This window comes from Triturus cristatus, chromosome 7, assembly GCF_964204655.1.
Source record: "Triturus cristatus chromosome 7, aTriCri1.1, whole genome shotgun sequence".
NCBI lineage: Eukaryota > Metazoa > Chordata > Amphibia > Caudata > Salamandridae > Triturus > Triturus cristatus.
Window position 1 is genome coordinate 579,269,947 of NC_140590.1, and position 26,330 is coordinate 579,296,276.

Here is a 26,330-nt window from a genome sequence, read left to right on the forward strand (position 1 = left end):
TCTGGTGCTATAAATGGTTGACTCATGCATGTGTTTCCTTGCCCTTACTATTCCGTTAGTGCCGGGACACACTCTTGAGTAGCTGTGCGCTTTATAAATCCCATTTAACATAACATACGCAGCTGTATGTGTGACTAGAACATCAGACACTAGGAACATCTATGCTTGCAGTGTGGGTGTGTGCGTACGAAAGATGACGCTTGCATTGTAGTCTAGTCAGTGACCACATCACTTTGTCCTTACTTTACTGTGATGTTTGGATTTTTCACAGTCTTATGACTTCAGTGATGTAACATGGAGGGTAGCACCAACACTCTGAAAATTGTTCCAGTGCCACTGGCTTGGGTGCCTTTATTTGCCATTTTCATGCTTTCTGGCCTAGGTGCCTTTGTGTGACGTTTCCATGCTTCCTGGTCTGAGTACTTATGTGTCAGATTTCCATGCTTTCTGGCCAGGGTGCTTACGTGTGATTTCCATGCTTTCTGGCATGGATGCCTATGTGTGATATTTCCACGTTTTATGGCCTGGGTGCATATGTGTGACATTTCCACGTTTTATGGCCTGGGTGCATATGTGTGACATTTCCACGGTTTATGGCCTGGGTGCTTATGTGTGACATTTCCACGGTTTATGGCCTGCCTGGGTGCTTGCGTGTGACATTTCCATGCTTTCTGGCATGGATGCCTATGTGTGACATTTCCACGGTTTATGGCCTGGGTGCTTATGTCAGGTCATCATTTGCGATTTACTATGCTTTGAAAGTTAATACAGCAAAATATGTAATGTAAAATGTGTTGTGCACAATTTTGGTCTTTCTTTTATATTTATGTCTCTTCCTTGTTTGGATGTTATATTTATTGTTATATTTTATATATGTTATTTATTTTGTTTTTATAAGACAATACTTTTTCGTTTTTCATTTTAGAACATGTATTTATTTGACTGTATTTATCTATATTTTAGTTTAGTTATTTTGTCTTTATTTATTTATATTTTGTATGGTACTATGGTCATTTTGCACTAATGGGTATGTCTTGAGATACAGAAATTCAAACTGCCCAGGCAGACACTACCTATTCTTTTGGCTTAGGTACCTATAGGACTTTTGGGGGAGTTGACATTTTTCTGTGCTTTGTTAATATACAAATCTTTAATTAAAAAGTCATATTTTGAATATATATGCCTCTTTTCTAATCTCTGTCTTGTCTGTATGATACAGAACTACATTTGGAAATGCCAGTTAAGTTCCATGTTTTTTACTATTCAGAATTTCTAATAAATGCACATATAGCTCCATGCCAGGGAGTAAGTTATAGTAGCAAGCCCAATTGTAAATCATCTTTTTTAATTGTTTCTCTAAAAGTAATCGCTTTAACGGAATACTAACTCTGCTATTTATGAATCCCAATCCCCTTCGGCCACTGGAAGTGACAGTGACTCATTCAAGTGTATTTCATGATTTTATTCAGCTTATCTGTTCTGATTTGACTAGTGTTTGTTTTCACAACATTTTGGTTTATTTTGTCACATAAGCTATGTAAACATTGTATCTTTGATCTCATAGACTCTATTAACAGCATGCAACGAGCCTCAGGCCAGCGCGAGGATCAATGCAGCGCACCTGTTAACATTCCGACCTTGGGAGTGGCTACAACACTACCTTGTGATTATAAACAGCCCCTGGTGTAAGAACTGGCATAGAAACGAGGTACTGAGGAAAGCCTATGCTGAAACGCGTCAGCCACGGCGTTTCTACATATATGCATGCCACGCGCTGTAATGAATTTTTAAAATAAATCCAGTTGTCAAATTCCTGGCGTGTCAGACTCATTCGGATGTGAGTGAGTTTTGGTTTTATACGTAAATGAGCAATTAGGTATTTTGGAGCAAGTTATTGAGCATTCAGTCTGCATTTTGAGTTACTATTGAGTTGGCACAATGTTAGGGTTTTAATGTGGTTTGGTGTGAATGAGGTAGAGTGGATGATGTATGACAGTTCACAGTATGGATGAGATATTTTAGCATGTGTGGAGTGATGGGTGTCCTGTAATGACGCTATTTTGCATATATAATCTCAAAAATGTTTTGTTGATTAATCAAGTGTGAAATGTATATATTTTTGTGATATAAATTATTGTTTTGCAGTGTTACTTTGAGAATGTCTGATTCACGAATCTATATAGTTGGATTACATTTTTGAATTTACACCTATGTTAATTGTGTGGCATATGCACATTTTGTTGTTCTTAGTTCCTTCTTCCCCTGCTATTGCCCTTTCAAAATTAATCTTCAGGAGCCCTCTTTTGTTTAGTAGAGCGGTAGATGTCATTGGCCAGGCGGCCTAGCAGTATCATTTCTGGGCTTCTGGCGGGATCCGAGCTTGAAATCTGCTAAACACGATAACACTGTGTTCCAGAATTCTTTAAGTCTAGGAGGAGACCACAGGCTATGCGTCAGTGTTGCTTCTTCTCCACACCTCCTCCAGCACTCTGAAGTGGTTCCCCTCTTTTTGGGTGCCAGTCTAGCCAGGATACAGTGTCAATGATATCATATTTTCAATATAGCTTCTCTCCCTCCCTCATTGACAGCCATTAGCTCAAATTAATATGTCGTCCCTTTGTTTCTGATCGAGCAAAATATGTAGTTCTTTCTCCCTAGCATGTTAGAATGTAGATTTCTGGTTTCCCTGTTTAGAGTTTAACCTTTTGTAAATTTTAAAGGTGCAGATCTGTAAGTATTTTTCGAAGGGGGTCAGTGTTCTAGAAACTTCTCGCTTAATCGTTATTATAGGTATCTGTAGTCCTCCAATTCTGGATGTGCATAATCTTCGTGGAGCTGTACAATGTCTTGACTGTGTTGCGATCAAACATGCCCCTTAGTGGTCTTACACCCATCCGCCAAACAATGTTGATATGAAGCCCTGTCATAAACTCTGTTTTACCGCAGAGTGGTGTCAAAAGTGAGGGAAAGAAAGTGAGCCCTCATTTAGTTGTCATCCATTCTCAGACTTCTAAGTGGCCCTCGTGACTGGGGAGTTGATGTGCGTTGAGGTTTAATCAACCAAGCGATTTCCCAAAGGAGCCCTGCAGACATTGTATGGTCTATCATGCACCACCATTTCTCGGTTTCCCTCATTGTCCAATGCATCATGAAATGCAAATGTGCTACCTTGTAGTAGTGAAGTAGGTCAAGAATTTCCAGCCCGCCTTGTCGTGGTCATAGAAAGCACTGGCATCTTACGATCCTTTCCACCCCATCCCATCAGATAAACTCACAGCACGTTGATTAGAGGTAATAGATATATTCTTTTGGGGTGATGAGGCTTAAAGTTTGAAAGATGTAGAGATTCCTGGGTAGTATTATTATCTTCTACGCCGCCACCCTACCCAAGAGCGATAATGTTTTGTTTTTTCTTGTTACCAAGCTCAGTTCACACCCCTCTTTTCAATCGCTGGAGGTTTATTTCCTTGGTCTTGACCAGGGTGGTCATGAGGCCCCGGCCTGAATAGTGAATTTTGTTGGTTGCACACTGCAACAGGACCTGGTTTTCCACTGTGGGCTTGGGTGAGAAGATGTTTAAAATCTCTGACTTGGCTCCATTAATTACAAAACCCGAAGCTCTCTGGCATGCCATAGTGAATGGAGGGGAGCTGTAATCGCCACGAAGATGTCATCTGCAAACATGGTGAGTTTGAGTGCCAAACTTGATACCCTTAATATGGATATTAGAACGGATGTGCCGTGCGCGTTGTTCCAAGGTGGGACAAAAGAGAAGGGGTGACAATGGGCACACCTGCCTTATTCCCCTCTCATTGGCCATTGGGAGTAGTGCCCAATAACCTTGATACATGCTTTAGGGTTATGGTAGGCTGCCATCAGTCAGTTAAGGAACCTGTCTCCAAATCCCATTTCTGTCTGCGAGTCTTCATGAAATCCGAGTTTACCCTGTCAAGCGCTTTTTCAGCGTCCAGTGTGACTAGGATACACTGCTTTGTCCCTATGGTCCCAATGTCCAGAAGGTAGAGGGCCTTTTTGGAGCTGACCCCCTTTTGTCAGTCATGAATAAAGCCTGACTGATCAATATTTGCAGGCGTAAAGTTGACACTTTGATAAATATCTTGGCATCAACTTTGAGAAAAGCGATTGGGCGGTAGGCGCTGCAGTCCTTGGGCTCTTTAACTGGCTTAAGAATAAGCAAGGTGGTAGACTCAGTCATTAAAGAAGTCACTCATCCTTCCCAAACCATCTCTTGTAGCACCTATGGAGTACGGGAAGTAGAGTTGTGGTGAAGCATTTACAAAAGGCGGCTGAGAAACCATCGGTGCCTGGGGTTTGGATGGGCATTGTGCTATAGCCGTAAAGATCTAACCTTGTGTGATAGGTTTCTCCAGGCACTACTTATCCTCCCTATTTAAGGTGGCCCATGTGGTGTTCTACAGGTATGTAGCTCTGGATTCGTGGTCTGTAAGTTCTTTTGTATAGAGTTGCGAGTAGAAGTCATGTAAACAATTTGTTTTGTCTGTATCTTGCATGTTTATCTTCCCCTCCTGCAACTTGACCTCTAAACTGGTATGCTTAGCTTGATGTGCTCTTAGGAGGTTTGCTAGGAATCTACCTGACTTATTACTCCAGTCATAACATCTGTTGTCCAGCTTAGCTAGGCGGCACGCTACTCTATTCATTTCTAAGGTTTTGATCTGCCCTTGAGTCATGAGGACTTTATACCAGACCGTTTGGGAATTAGTGCATTTGTGGGTCTGTTCAAGCTCCATGAGGTCATCAGTGAGCTTTGTGAGTAGGGCTTCCCTCATACACTGTTGACGAGTTGCCTCCGCAATGAAGCTTCCCCCCCAGGATGGCTTTGAGAACATCCCAGAGGCGGCTGCTGTTTTTTCCCCCATGTTATTGTGTTGTCTGTAGTCGTTAATGTTGTTTTTGATGTTAGATATCATTACTAGATCTCCTAAAAGGGAATCCTGAAGGTGCTCTGTTCATCTGTTCCCCAGAAGTCTAGGCTGTGTGGGGGTCAGAGCACAAGAGAGTTGTGCATGCCCTGAAAATATGTTAGAATGATGGGTAGCCCCTGTAAGGTCCAGGACCAGCATTTTGTCTATAAAGATGTAGTCAAGCCTAGCATACCTTCTATGCATTACAGAGTAATGGGAAGCGTCCCTCCTTAATGGGTACCTGATCTTCCACAAATCGATCAGGACCAAATACTCAACGACTCATTTTCCTGTTAATTGACAATACTGTTGAGACTTACCTTCCTGTTTGGTCAGTGTCTGCCTTCTTATCCAGACCAGTGTTAAGCTGAAGTCTCACCCTACTATAATTTGAGCGGCTGACCAGGCTGTGAGGGTGTGGACAGTTTCTGTAAAGAAATGTTTTCTGGCATTGATTCGGGCTATATATGGAGGCCATCGTGATTGGGTTTCCCTCAGGGTTCTCTTCAAAGCCAGCCAACATCACTCCCTATCTTTTAGGGTGTCATCCACCACCAGTGGGCAACATTTGTGTATTAGTACCCCTACCTCTGCGACGTGCTTTCTGCCGGAAGAGCACTGACGCGGGAAATCTTTGGATTTCAGTCCAGCGTGGTACTGCGGGAAAAGGTGCTTCTCTTGGATAAAGCCAATGTCTGTGCATATGAGACAGTCCGTGAAGGATAGAGCATTATTTTAGAGGGATGTTTAGGTCTCTTATATAGAATGTGGTGAAAGTGTTCATGTCTGTTGTCATCTATATGGTAATGGATCAATATCGCCCCCCCTTCCCCTCCCTTGTGTGGTGTAGGTGATAATGGTGTTGGGTATGTGGCAGGTGTGTCCCCCTCCCCACCAACACAACCCAAAGTATAAAGATATGCCATATGGGTGCCATATTGAACTGTGAATAATTTCGTTGCTAATCAGAGCAGGGTGTGCCCTGGCTGCTGCTTGCTGCCTTCACGCCGGACATAGCCATTGTATCCTGAGGAGGGCGGGACTGCGAGGACCAGCTCCCCCAGCGCCCGGAGCACCATCGGCGCAGCTGGGTCCTCTTCCCAGCCACTCCCCCTGACAAGTGCAGCGACTCGCGGCCCCCGCTTCGCGGGCGCCGCTCGGAGTCATAAACTCCCATATACAGCAGAACTTTGTGTGCCCTGACTGCTGCTTGCTGCCTTCACGCCGGACATAGCCATTGTATCCTGAGGAGGGCGGGACTGCGAGGACCAGCTCCCCCAGCGCCCGGAGCACCATCGGCGCAGCTGGGTCCTCTTCCCAGCCACTCCCCCTGACCAGTGCAGCGACTCGCGGCCCCCGGTTCGCGGGAGCCGCTCGGAGTTATAAACTCCCATCTACAGCAGAACTTTGTGTGCCCTGACTGCTGCTTGCTGCCTTCACGCCGGACATAGCCATTGTATCCTGAGGAGGGCGGGACTGCGAGGACCAGCTCCCCCAGCGCCCGGAGCACCATCGGCGCAGCTGGGTCCTCTTCCCAGCCACTCCCCCTGACCAGTGCAGCGACTCGTGGCCCCCGCTTCGCGGGTGCCACTCGGAGTCATAAACTCCCATATACAGCAGAACTTTGTGTGCCCTGACTGCTGCTTGCTGCCTTCACGCCGGACATAGCCATTGTATCCTGAGGAGGGCGGGACTGCGAGGACCAGCTCCCCCAGCGCCCGGAGCACCATCGGCGCAGCTGGGTCCTCTTCCCAGCCACTCCCCCTGACCAGTGCAGCGACGCGCGGCCCCCGCTTCGCGGGGGCCGCTCGGAGTTATAAACTCCCATCTACAGCAGAACTTTGTGTGCCCTAACTGCTGCTTGCTGCCTTCACGCCGGACATAGCCATTGTATCCTGAGGAGGGCGGGACTGCGAGGACCAGCTCCCCCAGCGCCCGGAGCACCATCGGCGCAGCTGGGTCCTCTTCCCAGCCACTCTCCCTGACCAGTGCAGCGACTCGCGGCCCCCGGTTCGCGGGAGCCGCTCGGAGTTATAAACTCCCATCTACAGCAGAACTTTGTGTGCCCTGACTGCTGCTTGCTGCCTTCACGCCGGACATAGCCATTGTATCCTGAGGAGGGCGGGACTGCGAGGACCAGCTCCCCCAGCGCCCGGAGCACCATCGGCGCAGCTGGGTCCTCTTCCCAGCCACTCCCCCTGACCAGTGCAGCGACTCGCGGCCCCCGCTTTGCGGGTGCCGCTCGGAGTTATAAACTCCCATTTACAGCAGAACTTTGTGTGCCCTGACTGCTTCTTGCTGCCTTCACGCCGGACATAGCCATTGTATCCTGAGGAGGGCGGGACTGCGAGGACCAGCTCCCCCAGCGCCCGGAGCACCATCGGCGCAGCTGGGTCCTCTTCCCAGCCACTCCCCCTGACCAGTGCAGCGACTCGCGGCCCCCGCTTTGCGGGTGCCGCTCGGAGTTATAAACTCCCATTTACAGCAGAACTTTGTGTGCCCTGACTGCTTCTTGCTGCCTTCACGCCGGACATAGCCATTGTATCCTGAGGAGGGCGGGACTGCGAGGACCAGCTCCCCCAGCGCCCGGAGCACCATCGGCGCAGCTGGGTCCTCTTCCCAGCCACTCCCACTGCCGAGGTTTATCAAATATATACTGGCCACATTATTCGCGCTAGCGGAACGCGCGCGGAACGAAGCGCGGTGCGAAGCCCGGGCAAAGGGCGGGCCCGTCTGAGCTCGTCCGAGCACGGTAGAGAACGGGACGGGGCATAACTCTCGGCCCCTAGGGTATGTGGATTTACATTTGTTACATCAAGTCACCGGTTGCCTGTGTTGCCTTTGAAACACCGGTCTGCTGGGCTCTTAGAACTATTGCTCTTGTTGTCCGTCAATATCACTGGTGTTTTGGCTATGGCAACTGGAGGTGTGGGGAAGGGGAGGAAGTCCCTTACTGGTTCAGGAGTTGTTGGCACACTAGATAACTTTATCACCAGGGCCAGCTCTGTGTTACAGAGGGAAATTGAGCTAACTGAAAAAAGGCTCTCTTTGGACCAAATCTTTACCAAACGGTCCTCACTGGGGAACATTGCTACAGTGCAGTCACCAACTAACCATCGCACTTTCAGCCAAGCGCATATTGTAAATTCCCATGACAGCCTATCTATATCTTCAGCTTTGATCCATAATACCAACAGCTTTACCGAGCTTGAAGAGTCTACTGATCAAGCTCCAACTCTTCCTGTAACCTCTGTGGGGATAACTAGATCTGGCCTACCAATCCGCCTGGAAGCTTCTAATGCTACTTTGATAAAGCAGACTGTTAGACGCAAGCAAGTTCCTCCTAACAAAAGATCGAAATATTCTAAGCGGCTTAAAACCGGAGTTTTAGACTGTGCAGTTAATACAGAATTTGTTAATTTGGCGACGCAAAGTACTGAGTGTGACCTGGGTATGGATCTTGGAGGAGAATTCTGGACTAAGTTGGAGCAGCTATTTACTGCTATATGCCTCCCAATGTGTAATAGACTTGATCTAATTGAAAAAAAGCTCTCTGCTTTTGAACTGCGGTTTGCCGGTGCCTTGGGGGTCACTGAGCCTAGTAGGTGGGAGGGCACTAACACTAACACTAATTTTTCTCTCTCTGCTAAAAACTCAGTCGGACCAATTGCCTCTGCACTCAAACCACCTAACCCAAGGCTAGAAGTAGTAGCTCATTCCACCCTGCAGTGTGATAGGCCAGGAACCACTGCCCAAATACCACCTGATGGCCCAACCTTACTATCTGTAACCGAGAATGCTCCGAGCAAGGGAAATCTTGCCACCTCAAATTCACCTGTTGATCTGAGCATTCACAATGCACCACAAAATACCCTTAGTCGTCCAAACACTGACACTCAAGCAACACACAAGCTAATTTGTTTGGACCTCCCCCCTGAATCAGTTCCTTATGTGGTGGTTCTTTCTGGGGTTCCTACCTTGGACAAGGGTATAAAGGAGGACTTTAGTAAGCTTAAAAGTAAGTGTATTCACTGGCTGAATCGTCACAAACCCCTTCCCAATAGATGCAGGAGCGAAATCCTTTTCGTAAGACGGCTAGATTGGGTGGGTCATAGAACTAAAGATGTACAGGGAAACTGCATTGTAATCAATTTCAGAGATCCTAGAACAGTCAGTTATATCTGTAATACGCAGTCATGTACCTCTGGCTGCTCTGAAACATCCATCAAAGCCCTTCCACTCACATATTTTTACCCCGGTCCACCTTTAGTAGGCTGTGAAGCTCTTGGGAGGGGCTGGGTGACTGGTCCAGGAAGGGCCGAGGTGGGTTTCCCCCCTCATCGATTCAATGAAACCCAAGTTAATACTCAATTTTGCCCACCTACTCTTGAAACTTTCCATCATTTCAACAGCTATAGTGTTTTAGATCAGGTGGACTGACGCTTGGACCCCAGTGTTTCTACCACCTTGACTGGGGCCCAGAATGGGTTACACAACAATAAGGTAGCCAGGGGGCTCAACCATCTCAGGTTAGATCCATCTTCCCCCCTGTTCACACCTAACTCCAAGGTAGCCAAATCTACGGGATGTTTTACTACACCTTTGGAAGATCTTCCCGTTCTGCCACTGCCGGGGGGGTTGGAACATGAACATGTCTGGGTAAATTTAGACAGGGAATGTACCCTCCCAAGTGTCCTTTCTACTAAACGAGAGCCCAAGATCGATATCAACTTTATTTCTTGGAACATAGCGGGCTTAAAGAATAAACAGATCTGCGAAGAGTGGGGTAATTTTATGGACACCTTCGATATCTGTCTATTGCAAGAGACCTGGGCTTTGGAAAATCACCAACGGGAGGGGTTTGCTTCTTTTGACATTCTTGCTCTATCTAGTGGTAGGGGGAGACCTTCTGGAGGTCTCAGCACATGGGTTGCAACTTACCTGGGTGCTACAGCCAGGCAACTTCAAACGGGCTGTGATGATATCCTATGTGTTCTATTAGACCTGCCTGGGAATGAACATTTAGTTCTTTTGAATGTTTACTCAAGACCCTCCCCAGGTGGTAGAGAATCTAAGGTCATTACAGCTTTGAATGATTTTATTCTGACCCTAGATCCTGAATATTCTGTCATAGTAGGTGGCGACTTTAATTGTCAATATGAGCCACTCAGTCTGATAGACCAAAATGACCCTGTGGCGGAAGATACACATTCGAATATCCCTGAGCCTATAATTCCTATGGTCAAAGCCTGGACCCCACTAGTGCTACAAATTCTCTCTCTTACCCTTTCCTTATCCCTGAGGGCTTGCAATGGCAGATTCAAATCTGATCAGCCCAGACAAACTACCTTCAATAGAGTTGGACAACTGTCGATCTTGGGTTATATCCTGATCGATATAGTATCTTGGGACAAGGTGCTAGATTTCAGGGTGGTCGCCCGTGATGATAGCGACCACAATGCCCTTACTATGAAATTAAAATCAGGTAGCTGGGGTCTCTCAACTAATGGCACTGTGGTGCCTCCATCTCCGCAACCCTTAATTCTGCACAATAACAGACGTAGAGTTAGATGGTCCAGCATTCTTGTGTGCCCTGAGAAACTGGCAGAAACTTATAGATTGGCATTGCCCTGTCTTAATGAAATGGCCGGAGTTGAGTTAAATTGCTCTTCTACCGAGAGCGTATCTAGTCCTGTTAATATCCATACCCAGCTTTCCATTCAACTTTTTGATGTTTTCTCCCGGGCAGAGGCCCCTAAGACTCATGTGGCCAATAAACAATCTTGGTACACCCCCGAGTGTAGGAAATTAAAAGCTGAACTGATCTTGGCAATTAAAGCCAAGGATAAATTCAGGACTAAACTACTTCGAGCCCAGTATAAACAACTGATCCACAGGGCAAGGAAGTTTTGGGAAGCTGACAAATGGGAGGAGCTAAGAATAGCATTACAGAATAAGGATTTTAAGACCTTTTGGGCCATTGTTAGCAATGGCAAGAAAGATCCTAATACTATCACTGGCTCTAACATAGCTCCTGCAGTATGGGAAGGGCATTTTGGGGGTTTATATTCTGTAACGAACTGTGACCCACCCTTTTTAACTGATCCTCTCCCTAACATAGCTTGTTGTGCTGAGTATACCCAAACAATTAAGATCAAAGAGGTTGAAAATGCCATCCGCTTGCTCATACCTAACAAAGCGCCGGGTTTGGACAAAATCCCAGGTGACCTTTTCAGGTCTGAACCCATGATATGGGCACCATATTTATGTGTCCTGTTCAATTCCATCTTACTCGGCGCAGAACCACCAGCAACCTGGAGAGGCGCTGAGATAGTGCCAATTCATGAAAAAGGCTGTCCCTTACAGCCCTCGAATTATCGCCCGATAAGCCTAATTGACACAACCCAAAAGCTATTCGGGCGTATAATTTTGGACAGACTACAGGCTTGGGAAGAAGAAAATAACATTTTAAGCACTTTACAGGCTGGCTTCAGGAAGGGTATTTCAACCCTCGACCAGATCTTCCGTCTCCAGGTTATATACTGGAAGTCTGTGAGTTTGGAGGGTGGCAGCCTCTACCTCATTTTCGTTGATCTAAGATCAGCATTTGATCTGGTCCCGAGAGAAAAGCTCTGGGCAGTCCTGCAAATGCTCAATGTTCCCACCTATCTCCTAGATGTTTTGAAGAGTCTTCACAAGGGCAATTTCGCCCAGGTTAGATGTGGAAAGCATGGCGAACTCTCCGAACGCTTCCTTGTCAATCGAGGAGTCCGACAAGGATGTGTGCTAGCGCCCACGTTGTTCTGCCTATATATTAATGGGCTCATAAAACATCTCCTAGCCATAAAAGATACTGATGTCCCTAGGCTGGCCTCGGGCAAGGTACCAGCCCTAATGTTTGCTGACGACACTCTGTTGTTGTCACGCACCCCCATGGGAATCCAGCGTATTTTAGATGGCTTTGTAGACTTTTGCAGTGACAGGGGCCTTGAGATCAACTTAGCCAAAACGAAATTTATGATTCTTAACCCTCCCAAACACACTCGCCCCAACCCAGTATTGAATGGTATCCCCCTTGAACGGGTGAAAACGTTTGGTTACTTGGGGATCACACTCCAAGAAGATCTGGGATGGGGAGGTCAGGTTGCCAACTCCACTCTTAAGCTGACCCAAACCACAGGAGGTATGGCTAGATTGTTCAAAGTTTCGGTCTTTAAACCAGCTGCACCAGTGGTAGAAATTTTCAAAACCCAGGCCAGAGCTGCTTCAATCTATGGAGCAGAACTTTGGGGCCACTCCAAAATCAACAGCTTATCAAGGGTCGAAACTCCTTAATAAGGAATTTGTTGAGCCTACCCTCTAGTTCTCCGCTGGTCCCTATTAGGTTCGACCTGGGTCTGCTCCCCATTGAAGAGGTGGTGGCTGTGCGGCCTGTTTATTATTGGAAGAGACTTTGGTCCAATCCGGACCTGGAAACCTATAGAAATGAATTTTTGGGGCTCTGGCCTACATTCAAAAATATAAATATTCCCTGGTTAATCTATGTTAGGGACACTTGTGCCAAGATTGGCTACCAGGAACTCTGGGATACTCCTGAAAGTTCTTGTCTGGCTGTTTCAAAAACTAACTTGGCGGAACAGTTTAGACATTTTCATTTATCATGCTTGCACATGAATTCAAAATTAGGTAGGTTGACTGCCCAGTTTCTTCAGATTAAACCAAACTACGGAAGGGAGTTATTTCTGGATTTGATTTTCCCCCCTGTTGCTAGGAAGTTATATGTCCAACTAAGAATGGGCACCCTACCAATTAGGTCTTTCACTTCTAGATGGGACACTAATAAAAACATTTCATGTCCAGCATGTGGCTATAAACTGGAGGACGAAAACCATGTGTTCTTCTTTTGCCCAACGTACCTTTCCCATAGGAAACGCTGGGTAAAGCCTATCTGCAGAAATCTTGGCTTCAGAGACTGTGCTAATGCCCTGCGAGTTTTAAAATATGACACCCACCCCCCAATTGTTTTCGCAGTATCACGTTTTCTAAATGCTGTATGGTTGCAGCGCAGGAAATTTTCCACCAATTGTTAATTATTCGAATATTTCAACCTAACTATTCTATTTCATTTTTTTGGGTTAAAATGTGTTCTGCCTTTTGACTTGTTTTTTTTTTCCTTTTATGTTTCATCTTTTTTTTACTTGCATTGCTGTAATGTATTGTTGCTTTTATGGCCCTCGTGGCCGAAATAAAGTTCATGAATGAATGAATAAAGATATCCAAAACCAAGTGTGGCAACAAAACAACATTGAAATAAAACACATATTGAGCCTCAACATGAGGAATAACGAGCAGTGCTGGGCACTTTCTATTTTCCCAGTCAGATCTGAAGGGTACTAGAGAGTACATTGTTAAGGTTATCAGGGGTGAAGCCTATGTTTACGTCAGTCCTACCGGTAATTCCCCTGGCACACAGATGCCGTCTATCGCCTGGATCGAGGTGGTCATTCTCTGCCTCTCCTGCACAATCCATATAATATTTGTGGTTGCCGCAACAGCCTATTTTCTATACTTCCGGGCTCTTTTGGGCAGAACTGAGCCTTTTCTCTTTAGATGTCTGTGTGCCTGAAGGCCCGCTAACGTTTTTCACTTGCTCTAGGGTAGCTTTAGATTTCACCAGTTTTTGCCTTGTCTATGTGCTTGCTACCATTTCAGGCTATTAGGGCATGGCAAGGTGTGTTATATGGCAGTGTTAATGCCTGGGAGAGGAACTCCAATTCCTGCAAGGCCTCCTTAAAAGGTCGGATTGCCCAATATTTGCCCTGCCAGTCAAAGAGGAGTCGAAAGGGGTGCCGACATCTGTACCAAAAAGTATAATCTGTAAAAAAAGATGTAACCAAGCAGAAGGCTTGTCGCTTGTTAAGTGTGATAATGGAGAGCTTTAAAAAAAAATATAAGTCAAATGCATATGAATGAATGGAGCCTCCGTTCCATGCCGCTTCCAGGATACACTCTTTGTCTTCAAAATGGTGGAAGCACACTATAATTTATAGTGGTCGTAGCTTGGACTTCTGAGTACACAGTCCTGTTCAATGGGCCCTGCCTACACGCAGGGGAACTGGGCCATGTTCCTCCAACAGTGTGTCTGCAAAGCCATGGAAAAAGCTTTTCACATCCTTTCCTTCTTTACCAAGCAGTACTCTCCTGATGCACAGGTGCATCTTCTGGAATGATTCTCTAGGTCTACTTGTTTTTCTAACACCATGATCAATTAGTCATTCATAGTGAGCAGGCGAAAGTGGTATTTTTCTAGGTCTAGGCAGTATTTGTCTTGCATGGTTTCCACATAGTTGACTCTATGACAGAGGTCATCAAGGTCTTTTCGCATATCAGTTAAGCTCTGTTTGAAGTCTCTGTCGACAGCTCAGATCTCACCTTTGAGCTCTACAAAGATTTGCATCATGAAGCTTTTAGTAAGCTTCTTGTCTTCTTCCATCACGTCGGTGGTCACCCCCCATCATCAATCCTTACTTGCTTGGCAGTTTAGGGCCTCCATCTCCTTTCTTGGTGGTGGAAGTCTGAAGGAGGTCCTTGATTGAGGATTCCCGCATAGGCCTGATCACTGTCATTTTGATTCCTGTCAACAGGTCACCAGGGATCCATTTGTCAGGACCACTGGGTACCAAACTGCTGTCCGCATTGCTGGGGGTCAATACATCCTCTGCAGAATCAGGATGGCAGAGGATGGGCCCACTCTATACCCAAGCAACTGCATCCGGGTCAGGAGATCACGAGCAGTGCTTACTTCTCTGCAGGATTTGTAAGGAATTTGCTGTATCAGTGTCTGTTTTTAAGGTCTCTAAGACTTCATCACCAAGCTTGCCAAAGAGATATAGCCTGCCAAAAGGTATATCAACAACTCTTGATTGTGCATCTGGCCCGAAAGAGGTACTGCAGAGCCATTTGCACCGTCTTAATTTGGCTCAGGTAGCCACCTGTCTAAAAGCAGTGTTGGAAGCACCCAAAAAGGAGTTGATAAGGGGTGATGATGTTTTTTCACTGTCTCGTAAAATATATTTAGCAGTCCTCTGGTAACTTTATAAGGTACTGTGTAATATCTTTCTAAAACTGCTTTTTATATCATGATCGGATTCCTCCTGTGCTGGCAATTTTAACAGCTGTCACTGCAAAGACACTGATTCTTTCGCCAATTTTGTCTAGACTCTTACCCTTTTTAGGTCTCGCCTGACCCAGCACTTGCGCTGGTCTGGCGAGACTTTAAGTAAAGGCTTCAAAAAATGCTACTGCCCGGCTACAGCTTGCAGTGCAGGTGCGCGGGCGAGCGCTTGAGCAAAGGCGCCATAAAGCACGGCCCCGCGGCCAATGCACCACTCGCACTCAACAGTCCCCCTGGGTCACAAGCAGGCATCCACTTCGGCCTGCTGCTCGCAAGCGCGCGCACCACTCGTTTTTATGGGCCAATGCTTGTTTACCATCTTGTGTGACTCCGTCCGTCCTTTTCTCTGCGCTGGACGCGTGTGCATGAAGCTTTCTTCCCCAGCAGGCTGCAGAGGATTTGGTGTTTTGGGTGCGCCCAGATGCAACATGGCTTCTGGTCTGTGTAATCTACCTCTGCACAAAGCTGTCGTGCTGTACCGCAACATATGTCTGCACCTCCTTCACGTTTGAGTATAAACTCACACGCGTGTTCAGTATGCATTCGCCAATGTTTGTTGAGAGCTGACGAGGGAGCATGTGGATGGGGCCCAGCGGAGCACACTTCCTGCGCAGGCAGCAGTGGCTGCATCAGTGCGCTCCAGGGCTCTCTGTGCTGTAGTACTGTGCTGAGGACCTGTTACCAGTGCCCACCGGGAAGGACTGCTCCGTGAGACTCTGATGGCTACCAACACCGGTGCACACACGTGTGGTCTACCAGCGAGTACTGTGATGTGCACTTACATGATTCTCACAGGAGAACACCCACAGGGGAGAGCTGACGAGCAGCTGGCTCGTGCCCGTCCTGCAGCGCGCGCACCAGTGTCGGATCAGCCATGAGGCATGGGTGCTAGACAGGCACTGTTAGGGAACGGCCTCTTGTGTGCTCGCTTCGGGTTACACCATTATGCAGCTCGGATTTAGTATTGTGACACGTGTTACTCTGTCAGCGAGACCTTGCTCGAGGTATCCCTCTCTATACAGTGGACTTATATGGGCGCTGAATTAATCTGCAGCACTCAGTGACAATTCACTCGGAAACTTCTCGCACTTCCATATGGGTAGAGTGACCAGATTCCCAAATGAAACAAGCATTGGCATAGCCAATAGATCTCGCTTTTGGGACCAGTGCGTGAATCCCCTCCCCCTACCACTCCCTCCTCGTCAGCTTCAGTGCGCGCTTGTTCTCCTTTGATCCCTATCTTTCCCTTTCTCAATATCACCCTCTCCCTGCCTTTTACAACTGCGGCCGCACCACTGGGCTGGCCCCAAACCCCCCTCCCACTCCCTCCTCGTCAGCTTCAGCACGCGCTTGTTCCAATATGCCATGGGAAACAAAGTGAAAGCAATCTCCGTTGTACGCAGACTCTTACACTGAAAAAGTACAACAGAGAATTTATATGACGAGCCCTTTTCACTCTACGCTGTGCCTTTCTTTTAGCATTGTACAGGAAACAGCTGGTAGTCCACTGCAGATAGTATGACGTGCAGTAATAACTGATGGACTTCCCAGACGCCATTTTATGGATAGCATCTACATAATGCCTACCGGGCAAAGCGAAAAAACGGCTCTGAAAATCTTAGCATTACACCCGTCTTCTTGTTGAATCGCTTGCAGAAATTGTCACTTAAAGCCAATGTCACCCAACAGCACACTGTAAACCTAGAAATATCACACATATGCACCCTGAAAACGTGTCAGTTATGACCTCATACACTCTACCGGGCAATACGGCTAGCCGCCATGTGATGACAAGGCAGTCAAAGCAAAACCAAAGTGGATGATGGACGAAGTGTTAAACATTGCAAGCACTCACCCCCAGTCAACTGATCTGGGTTTAATCCATCATCATTCTTTAGCTCTCTCCGCCACCCCAGTTCAGACATGGCCATATGCAAATCAGTCTGACCCTGTGCCTCATTGGAACAGTCCAGCCAGAACTGCCAAGCCATGTCTTCCCTGGACCGGAAACAAGCATCCTGGGACCGGTTTCTGGCTAATCAGCCGTCATCAGCCAGGCTAGCTTGAATCCAGTGGCAAAGTAAGCAAGGGACCCACGTCTGGGCATACCCTGCCAACTAAGGGCGAACAAAGCAAAACCAAAGTGGATGATGGACGGAGTGTTGAACATTGCAAGCACTCACCCCCAGTCAACTGATCTGGGTTTAATCCATCATCATTCTTTAGCTCACTCCGCCACCCCAGTTCAGACATGGCCATATGCAAATCAGTCTGACCCTGTGCCTCATTGGAACAGTCCAGCCCGAACTGCCAGCGGTCAGCCAGCCATACATTAAAGTAAACAAGCCCTCCTATTCACGGCAGACTGTTGTGGAGAAAGAATATTGGGCAGCACGTCTTTACAGTGTTACTGAGGTCGGCCAAACTGTGTACGTTTTATCCCAGCCGTCTGGACAAGGGACACTCACTGCATTTATGAGGGTTATAAACTACCACAGGAGCGAATGCAAATAACGACCCAAGAGAACACGGCTAGTGCGCAGGTAACTGAGTCTATTTTTTGTGTGTGCAGATTTATATAGCATGAACTCGACCCAAAGGTATTGGAGCGCTTTACACAAGCCCCAGTTACGTTACACAGATCACAGCCCTCGCACCGGAGGGACTCGCTGTGTGCACTCACAGATGCACACAGCTTGCACGCTTAACATTCAACAACAATGCAAACATTTGCTCAAAATGACACTATGAACGGTACTGCTGGCTAACAAGTGAGGCTTGAAGAGTTAAGAACAATGGTTCAAGGATGGCCCAAAAGGGTCCAATAGAAAAGGTGACCCAGGCAGGGTCACTTGTTTTTTAAGATAAGTGAAATCAATTCCGTAGGGAGCAGGAGACAAAGTACGTAAAGGGTCATGTAGGTCAAAAGATAGCAGGTATTTATTTAAACAAAGTCAATTTTAGAATGCTCACAAAATAAGAAAAGCGTGGTGTGAAATAGTGATAGTAGTTTTAAAAAGACATCGCATTGACAACAATATAGTAGTTGAATTCCATAATTGATCTTTACAAGTTATAAAGAATTCATGTTGTGGGGTGGTCGACGGCGTTTCGAACCCAATTATTGGGGTTCATCTTCAGGACAGTGGTGAGCATGTATTTTGAAGTTAAACTGCCCGTAAAGTTCCTAGAGTCTCCAAAGTGGGAGGCAGGGGCTTCAAAGGTTAATTATTTGAAAACAAGCAGCTTGGCAGTACATAGATCCGCCTGGAGAATGTAATTTTCTTTAGAGGGGCGACAGGGCAGTGAATGGGAGCCTGAGGCCGAGCAGTCAGAGACGTCCTGCAGCTGTTGGGGCTGGCTGATGAATGCATTCATCAGCCAGCCAGCCCCAACAGCTGCAGGACGTCTCTGACTGCTCGGCCTCAGGCTCCCATTCACTGCCCTGTCGCCCCTCTAAAGAAAATTACATTCTCCAGGCGGATCTATGTACTGCCAAGCTGCTTGTTTTCAAATAATTAACCTTTGAAGCCCCTGCCTCCCACTTTGGAGACTCTAGGAACTTTACGGGCAGTTTAACTTCAAAATACATGCTCACCACTGTCCTGAAGATGAACCCCAATAATTGGGTTCGAAACGCCGTCGACCACCCCACAACATGAATTCTTTATAACTTGTAAAGATCAATTATCGAATTCAACTACTATATTGTTGTCAATGCGATGTCTTTTTAAAACTACTATCACTATTTCACACCACGCTTTTCTTATTTTGTGAGCATTCTAAAATTGACTTTGTTTAAATAAATACCTGCTATCTTTTGACCTACATGACCCTTTACGTACTTTGTCTCCTGCTCCCTACGGAATTGATTTCACTTATCTTAAAAAACAAGTGACCCTGCCTGGGTCACCTTTTCTATTGGACCCTTTTGGGCCATCCTTGAACCATTGTTCTTAACTCTTCATTATCACCCCAGGTTCACATATCGGGGTACCCTTGTCTCCTAAAACCTTAACAAGTGAGGCTTGGCTGAAAATATATCCCACGACACACACACCGCCACTCAGCAGCGATGCAAAGCATGTACTGCACTGCCCCTGCCAACCTGAAACTAAAGAACCCATGTATTGCAAGCACATTTGGGTCACAGCCAGGGGAATCCCAGTGAAGTATTGCAGCTGGTTCACTTTACTTTTATTATCAAGGACACACAAGGGACGTCACACACACAAGCAAACCACACACACAGATACATCTGGTATGAAGTCTGAACGTGAGGAACTGCACGGATTAGAAGTGGGGGTGAAACAACAAATACCAGCATTTGAGCCAGAAACACGGGAGAGGTGGGTTGGTAGGGATTCTGCTCCACTCTGCACGGGTAACTGCTCATTACATCACTCCCGGCTGCAGCCCCCACGTGCAGCCTCTGTATTCTGCACTGTAGGCTGGGTATAACACTCGCCATAACTTCATTCGCACAGACCATCTTTACTCTGCTGTACACTGGGCAAACACCTGCCATTGTTACTCATCATAGTAGCACCACTACCAGCTGCCGGTATGGGAGTAGGGCAGTGCCCGCTGTTGTAAAGTGGATTTGGTGCTACTATGTGCTAGTCCACATAACCCCTCAACCCCCTAACTATTCTATTGGTGATCTACCAGCTACGATGGGAGCGTGTGGTGGCTTCACCAGACGGACACTAGCAGCATCGGATTCAGGACAAAATCAGGGCCAATTGTTTTTTTTTTGTTTTTTTTTTATATAGCACGAACTTGAGCGAAAGGTGTGTATTTATGTTGCATTGAGTAGAGTACATAACTACACTCAACATAATACCACTCAGTACCACATAATTACACATCACATAATTACACTGTATTCAGTACAACATAAATACACTCCACATACCACTCAGTACTACATAATTGCACGCCACGTAATTACTCTCTACTTAATGCAACATAAATACACTCCACACAATTCCAGTCTGTGCCACATAATTACATTGTACTCAATGCAACATAAATACACACCTTTCACATAATTACATTGTACTCAATGCAACATAAATACACACCTTTCACTCAAGTTCGTGCTATATAAAAATAAAACAACATAAAAAAAACAATTGCAATGCAATAGGTCTCACATTACTGAATCTTGGAGCTTCTAGTGTTGCATTATTATTAGCAATACCACCAGCTCAAACTTTTATAATGTGAGACCTATTGCATTGCAAATGCTTGTTGTCAGTAGGGGCTACACATGACTTTGCTGTGTTCCACAATCTTCTTTGCAGTGCTGCAGAAATAACAGTCAGTCTTAACCTGGTTACGTAAACATGCAGAAGCTATGTCCAGAACCTTATATTTTTCTCCATCCTGAAGATTAGAGTTGAGCCTGAAGCAGGATTTCTCATACAAGACAGGCTCACAGATAGCCAAGAGAGGAATATGACAGATAGAGCTTTTAGCCTTGTCGTTGATGAAAGTGTTATTTCTCCACAATAGGTGTAGGAAAGTTGATTTCTGGACAGCTCTGTCTATTAGCATATGAAAAGCATATATATCATCCAACAGAGAGTCTCTAGGGGATTTCTCAGGGCTTGGTTGCTCTGTAGGAGCATAGAGGCATATTTACTAGAAAATGGCACGGCGCTGCAAGCCATTTTGTTGTGCCGAGTTGCATCATTAGGAAAGTGCAGGGAAGCATTGCATTTACAGAAATACAACGAATCCTTCTGCTTTCCTCTGCGCTGGTGCACAAATGGCTGCCTAGGGCCAACTCAGGCACCCTTACACCATGGTGCAAGGGTGCCTGCGTTGCAGGGATGATTGTTTCGTGTGCTGGAAGGGACACCTTCCTGCACAAAAAAATCTTTGATGCTCTTCTCCTCCTTCTATGTGTGCTGCTGAATGCAGCACACATAAAAAGAAGAAACAACAAGTAGAAATAAAAGTATTTTTCATCGTTGCACCACTTTAATGTGTCCCCTGGGGAGGCGTTAGAATCTAATGCATTCCCAGGTTTATAAAATCTTGTAAATCTGGGAATGATTCAGAATCCATGGGTTTTGTGTAGAAACACCTACTGTAACACCCATGAAACACTTCTTCCACGCAGACTAATGCATGAAAGGGGTCCATATTTGCAAGGTCATGAAAAGCCATGCAGGGTGGCTTTGCAAGGCCTTGTAAATATGGCGAATCTGTGTGAGCCATTACTAAATCCTTATCAGCTTCTTTATTACCTTAAGGACAACCATGTGGGCCCTCATCCTAAGAGGCTACGTCTGAGTGGTCACCATTGTCATCAGAATATAATTACCCTTTAACTGATTCTTCATCAGAATAAAATTCCCTATGTAAAACTTCTGATAAGAAGTAATCTAGAACCTGTACTGGTGGTTCAGGAGTGTTGGACTTGGCCCTTTTTGCAGGGTCATCCCTGAACTTTTTGCCTTCCTCCTAGCCTTCCTTCTAGCCTTTTTTCTGACATGATTTTGGTGGTTCTAGGACACTTCTAGGGCACTTTAGCACTGCTGTCCAGTGTAAAGTGTGTGTGCTCTCTCTGGTAAACATGGTAAGATTGGTCCACACCTGTTTGGCATATTTCATTTACCTGTCGGTCCCTTGTAAAGTGGTATCGCAGATACCCAGGCCGGTAGATCAAATGCTACTGGTGGGCTTGCAGCGCTGATTGCGCCACCCGCCAAAGTAGCCTTTCAAACCTGTCTCAGACCTCTGCCATTGCAGGGCCTGTGCGCGCAGGGTTACTGCCGCTGTGATGTGACACCTAAAGTGTGTCCCACGTCTGTGACCCCCCTTTTACTGCATGCCAGTCACCCCTTAGTTAGGCCCTAGCTAGACCCATGGGCAGGGTGCATTGTAGGTAAAAGGTAGGACATGTACCTTAAGTGTGTGACATGTCCTGGTAGTGACAAACAGCCATTTTGGTTTCTCACTACTGTGAGGCTGCCCTCCCATAGGAATGCATTGGGGATTCCCTTATAAGTGTTTCATTGGTAATTCCTGATATGAGAGGAGCAGCATGGTCAAGTTTGGTATGGTTGGAATAGTAAGATTAAATGCTGCGCAATGATGTGCGCAGATTTATAATACCTATTTTAGCAAGGCCACTTCTAGAAGTTGTTGCGTGTGATTGAGGGGAAAAAGATCGTCATCCCTTACTAATCATGTAATAAGCATGTATCCTTTTTGTACTAGTTCTGGCCCAGACACAGGGGGAGAGGCCCCTATCCCCCTAATTTGAAGTAGGACTGGGAAGGTGTATCTGGGCAAGAGTTTAAGTTTTGAGTTTCTTAGGATGAAATATCCAAATCAATGCAGATAGATCCGATGATATTAGTCGTATATTCGTGCTTTATTCGTCAAGTAGGAAAAAGGAAAAGAGATGGCACAGCCAACACGTGTTTCGCCCCCTAACAGGCCATCAGGCCTGGGGCTTCCTCAGGGCGGGTAGTCACGTAATGGGGTATCTATGAGAGGAAATGGGTTTGTAAACCCGGGATTCTCCGGTCTCAGCTACCGAGAATCAAGTTGGGGGATTATTTTTCCTGAGTTTTATTTCTCTTTAAAAGTATCATTTTGGTGTACTCTTGCTTCAGCTCAGACGCCTGGGTCTCCCGTGCTGCACCTGTGTATTTGGTGCCTTGCCGAAATGGAATCAGAGCTATGCAAATACAGTATGTTGGAGTTGAGGGGGTTTCTGTGAGGAGAGAGACATAGCAGTGAGTGGGTGGGGCACCCAGCTAGACCTCCAGGATATCCTACTCCGGTGGCAACAGAAAACATGGGCATTGGAGGACCAGGAGAGGGAGGGTTCCCAGTGCGCCTACCAAGAGGATAGTGGGCCTGAGGGTAACACAGAAGAGTCTGAAGAGGAGGAAGAAAATGACAGGGCAGGGACGCCAGTAGGTACTGAGGACCCCAGAGATAGGGAGTCCCTTGCTGGGACCAGTGCCTGGGGCATCGGAGTATGCCAAGGAGGTAGCGCTGCTAGGTTTTGAGGAGAAAAAGGCCTTGTTGGCCCAGGAGTTGAGTCTCAAGGTGTTGGTCCTTGAAGAGAAAAAGCTAGAGACTGAGAGGGTCTTAGCGCAGGAGAGGATGGCGGAGGCAGAGAGGGCCTTCGCCAGGGAGGGTAGATTATCCCCTGAGAGTACTTTTAGTTGCCTGGATTCACCAGTGAGGGTGGGGTCCAGTGGTGGCAGCAATATGGAATCCAGTGCAGGAAGCTTCACTCCCAGATCCCAGAGTATGGTGCCTGGTTCCCAGGAAGAGGGGTACAGGATGAGGTTCAGGGGCAGTAGAAAACTGTCTCACCAGTCTTAGGGGGAGTTTGTGGATGAATGTTGTGATGCACTGGAGGATTGGGTGATGGGTAGCACGGCAAATGATTTTGAAGGGCTGTTCATTCTGGTTGCAAGAGTGCACATGTTCAGTAATTGTTTTCCGGGGTTGCGCCAACACCTGTTGGAGTGTGAGTTCTCTTCCAGGGGATACTCATCAATAGTCATAAGCACTGAATAATCCTCGCCCATGTGCGGGATTCCGGAGCATATAGAAATATACATATATATGTGTGTATGTTGGGAACCCACAAGCGCCTAGTATTCCCGCGACATACATAAATACATGTATATACACCAATAAATATGCAGCCTAATCCAATTCCAATAGGGCAACATGCCAAAATTACATAGATTTATCTTGTACAAAAAATAATCTTACACATAAACTCTGTAAAAGAGAACATACACTGTAATAGTGTCATACAAGAAAACCTTTATTTTCAGACAAGAAAAGTAGGTAATAGCAGGCAGTTGGCCCATAGGCTTCATAGATGAATAAACATCACAGTACAGTAAAAAATTGGCACCTTGCCTTTAAGGCTTCCAAGAACTGGGATACCGTGCCTTTAAGACCTCCAGGAGCCCCTCTGCTCCCATCATGCACCACAGGTGACAGTTAGGTTAGTTCTTTTTTTCGGCTCCTTCTGTGAGGATCCTGGAGCTTGAGCTTGACATTTTTTGATTATCTTTAGTCGGAAAATGTTTTCTTCTCTCATTATTCGACATTTTTGAGTGCTGGTTGATATTTATTTATCTTTTCTGACATTTTAACATACTTTTTTTTGTCAGAATGCCTGCATTATTCCACAAATGTCCATCTTGTGGTAAAAAGATGGCTAAATCTGACCTGCACTCGGTGTGCATCGTGTGTTTGCCATCTTCACACAAGCCAGATACTTGCAATTATTGTCATCAGTTTTCGATACGGACTCTTCGGGACAGAGAGAGGATTAGACTCTATGCCTTGATGGAGAGAAGTACAAGTCATCGTAAAAGGGGCCTTGGGAGTGGCCAAGGCCCTTCTTCTCTTCAGAAACATTGAAAACGGCGAAGATCTACCTCTCCTGAGTCGAGAAAGAGACAGATCCCTGACTGCTCGCCGTCAGCATTGAGATCGCTGTCGAAAAAGCAACAGAGACACTCTTCAGCGTCGAGGGACAGATCGCCGTCGAGACGACGACATTCTCCGTCGCACAAAAGTAAGTCGACGTTGAGACATACTTCGGGTTCGAACTATGCTGGTCCCGAGAGACCTGACAAGCACCCGTCGACGTCGAAACATCCGTCGATGGCGAGCAACACTCCGGCACCTTCTAGGAGGTCAGCGTCGATGGGGTTCGTCGGCGAAGACCCTGCCGCGAGCTTACCGGCTGTCGACGTCGAAATCTCCGTCACAGTCAAGGCGCTCACCGTCGAGAAAATCGACGCCGAAGAAGCGCTTGAGGCGATCGACGTCGAAGTCTCCTGTTCGCCCGTGAGGGCGTTCGACGTCAAAGACGACGCTGAGATCTCAGAGACGAGAATCCTCCAGCATCTCGCCGCCAAGAAAGTTGACATCGAAGACAGCACAAACGGTGTCGTCCATGCATCGGTCGACATCGAGAGACAAAACTCCTGTAGTTGTCTCTGAGGAGGTTGCAGAGGAAACAAGGTTGACGTTGAGGTCACTGCGTTTGACGTCGAGGAGACTTTCATCATCCCCGGCCCTTAACATCATCCAGATTTCACCGGAGGGCTCTCTGGTTCCGCCCAAGAAGTCTCATCCTATTAATCTTTCGCCAAGGTGGCTGGAAGGTACTGGACATTCTGCAACAGGGGGTTCTGGTCATAGAATCCTGATTCGGATTATTCTAGCAGCTACTCTCCGTCAAGAGGTCGCAGAACTCCTCCTGCAACGACATCATCGAGGATCTCTCCAAAAAGAACCCAGAGAAAGTCAAGGTCTCTATCCTCCCGCCACACAAAATCACAGGAGAGAGTTTGTTCACATCACACTCCCTCTCCCAAGAGGAGAAGGCGAAGATCGCCAACGCGGTCAACATTCACCAGATCTTCTATCAGGAACTATTCCCCAACTCTTTCTGCAACACCGCCATCCAGAGTTTGACGGAACCTTCAATGACGTTCTATGAAGAGGGTCCAAAAAGTTCTACATCAGTATGTCGGCCCGACGGTCTCCACATCCGTTATATTCGAGACTCTACACCATCGTTCGTCAACCAGGCCTTTACTGCCTTTAGTCCCATGCCTCATAGAGCCTGCCATGCAGACTTTCTTAACCCCTGCCACAGTGGGGTCTGTACCATCTCGTATTGCCAAAAAATACAAGGCACCGACTCAAGACTCGCTTTTCCTGCGCTCAGACCCCCCTCCAGTTTCAGTCATTGTGGCGGTGTCCAGAAAGGCACGCTCTACTGCATCTTCTTCATCAGTTCCTCCAGAGAAAGATAGCAAGAATATGGACTCTCTGGGTAAGAGGATGTGTAATACCTCCGCCTCTGTGATGAAAGTGGCCAGCGCTTCAGCACTCCTAGGGAGGTATGATAGGTCTCTCTGGGACTCCCTTGCCAGATTCACAGAAAAACTCCAGAAAGAAGACCAACAGGATGTTCAGGAGATACTGCATGAGGGGGGCTTGGTGGCGAACCAGGTTATAAGTGCGTCTGCAGACTCCTCTGATCTGGCCGGCCACGGTTATTCACACGGTATCTGCTCCAGACGCTCGGCTTGGCTCCGTCTCACAGGCATGAAACCAGATGCCCAACGGAGAATTGTCAACCTTCCGTTTAATGGGTCTTCACTGTTCTGTTCTCATGCGGATGATGAGAT

The 26,330-nt window shown here is 46.7% G+C and overlaps 1 protein-coding gene across 4 annotated transcripts in view; it reads left to right on the plus strand.

The window, feature by feature from the left end:
- WFIKKN2 (WAP, follistatin/kazal, immunoglobulin, kunitz and netrin domain containing 2) overlaps positions 1-26,330 on the plus strand; it is a 583,689-nt gene that overhangs the window by 5,727 nt on the left and 551,632 nt on the right. The window contains exon 2 of one of the 4 annotated variants that reach the window (XR_014966553.1): positions 1,565-1,708. The exons of 2 other annotated variants lie outside the window; for them this stretch is intronic. The gene's annotated coding sequence lies outside the window, so the exon portion shown is untranslated. Of the gene's footprint in view, positions 1-1,564; positions 1,813-26,330 lie in introns of those variants that run through there. One more of the 4 variants, XR_014966554.1, reaches the window with a different exon arrangement.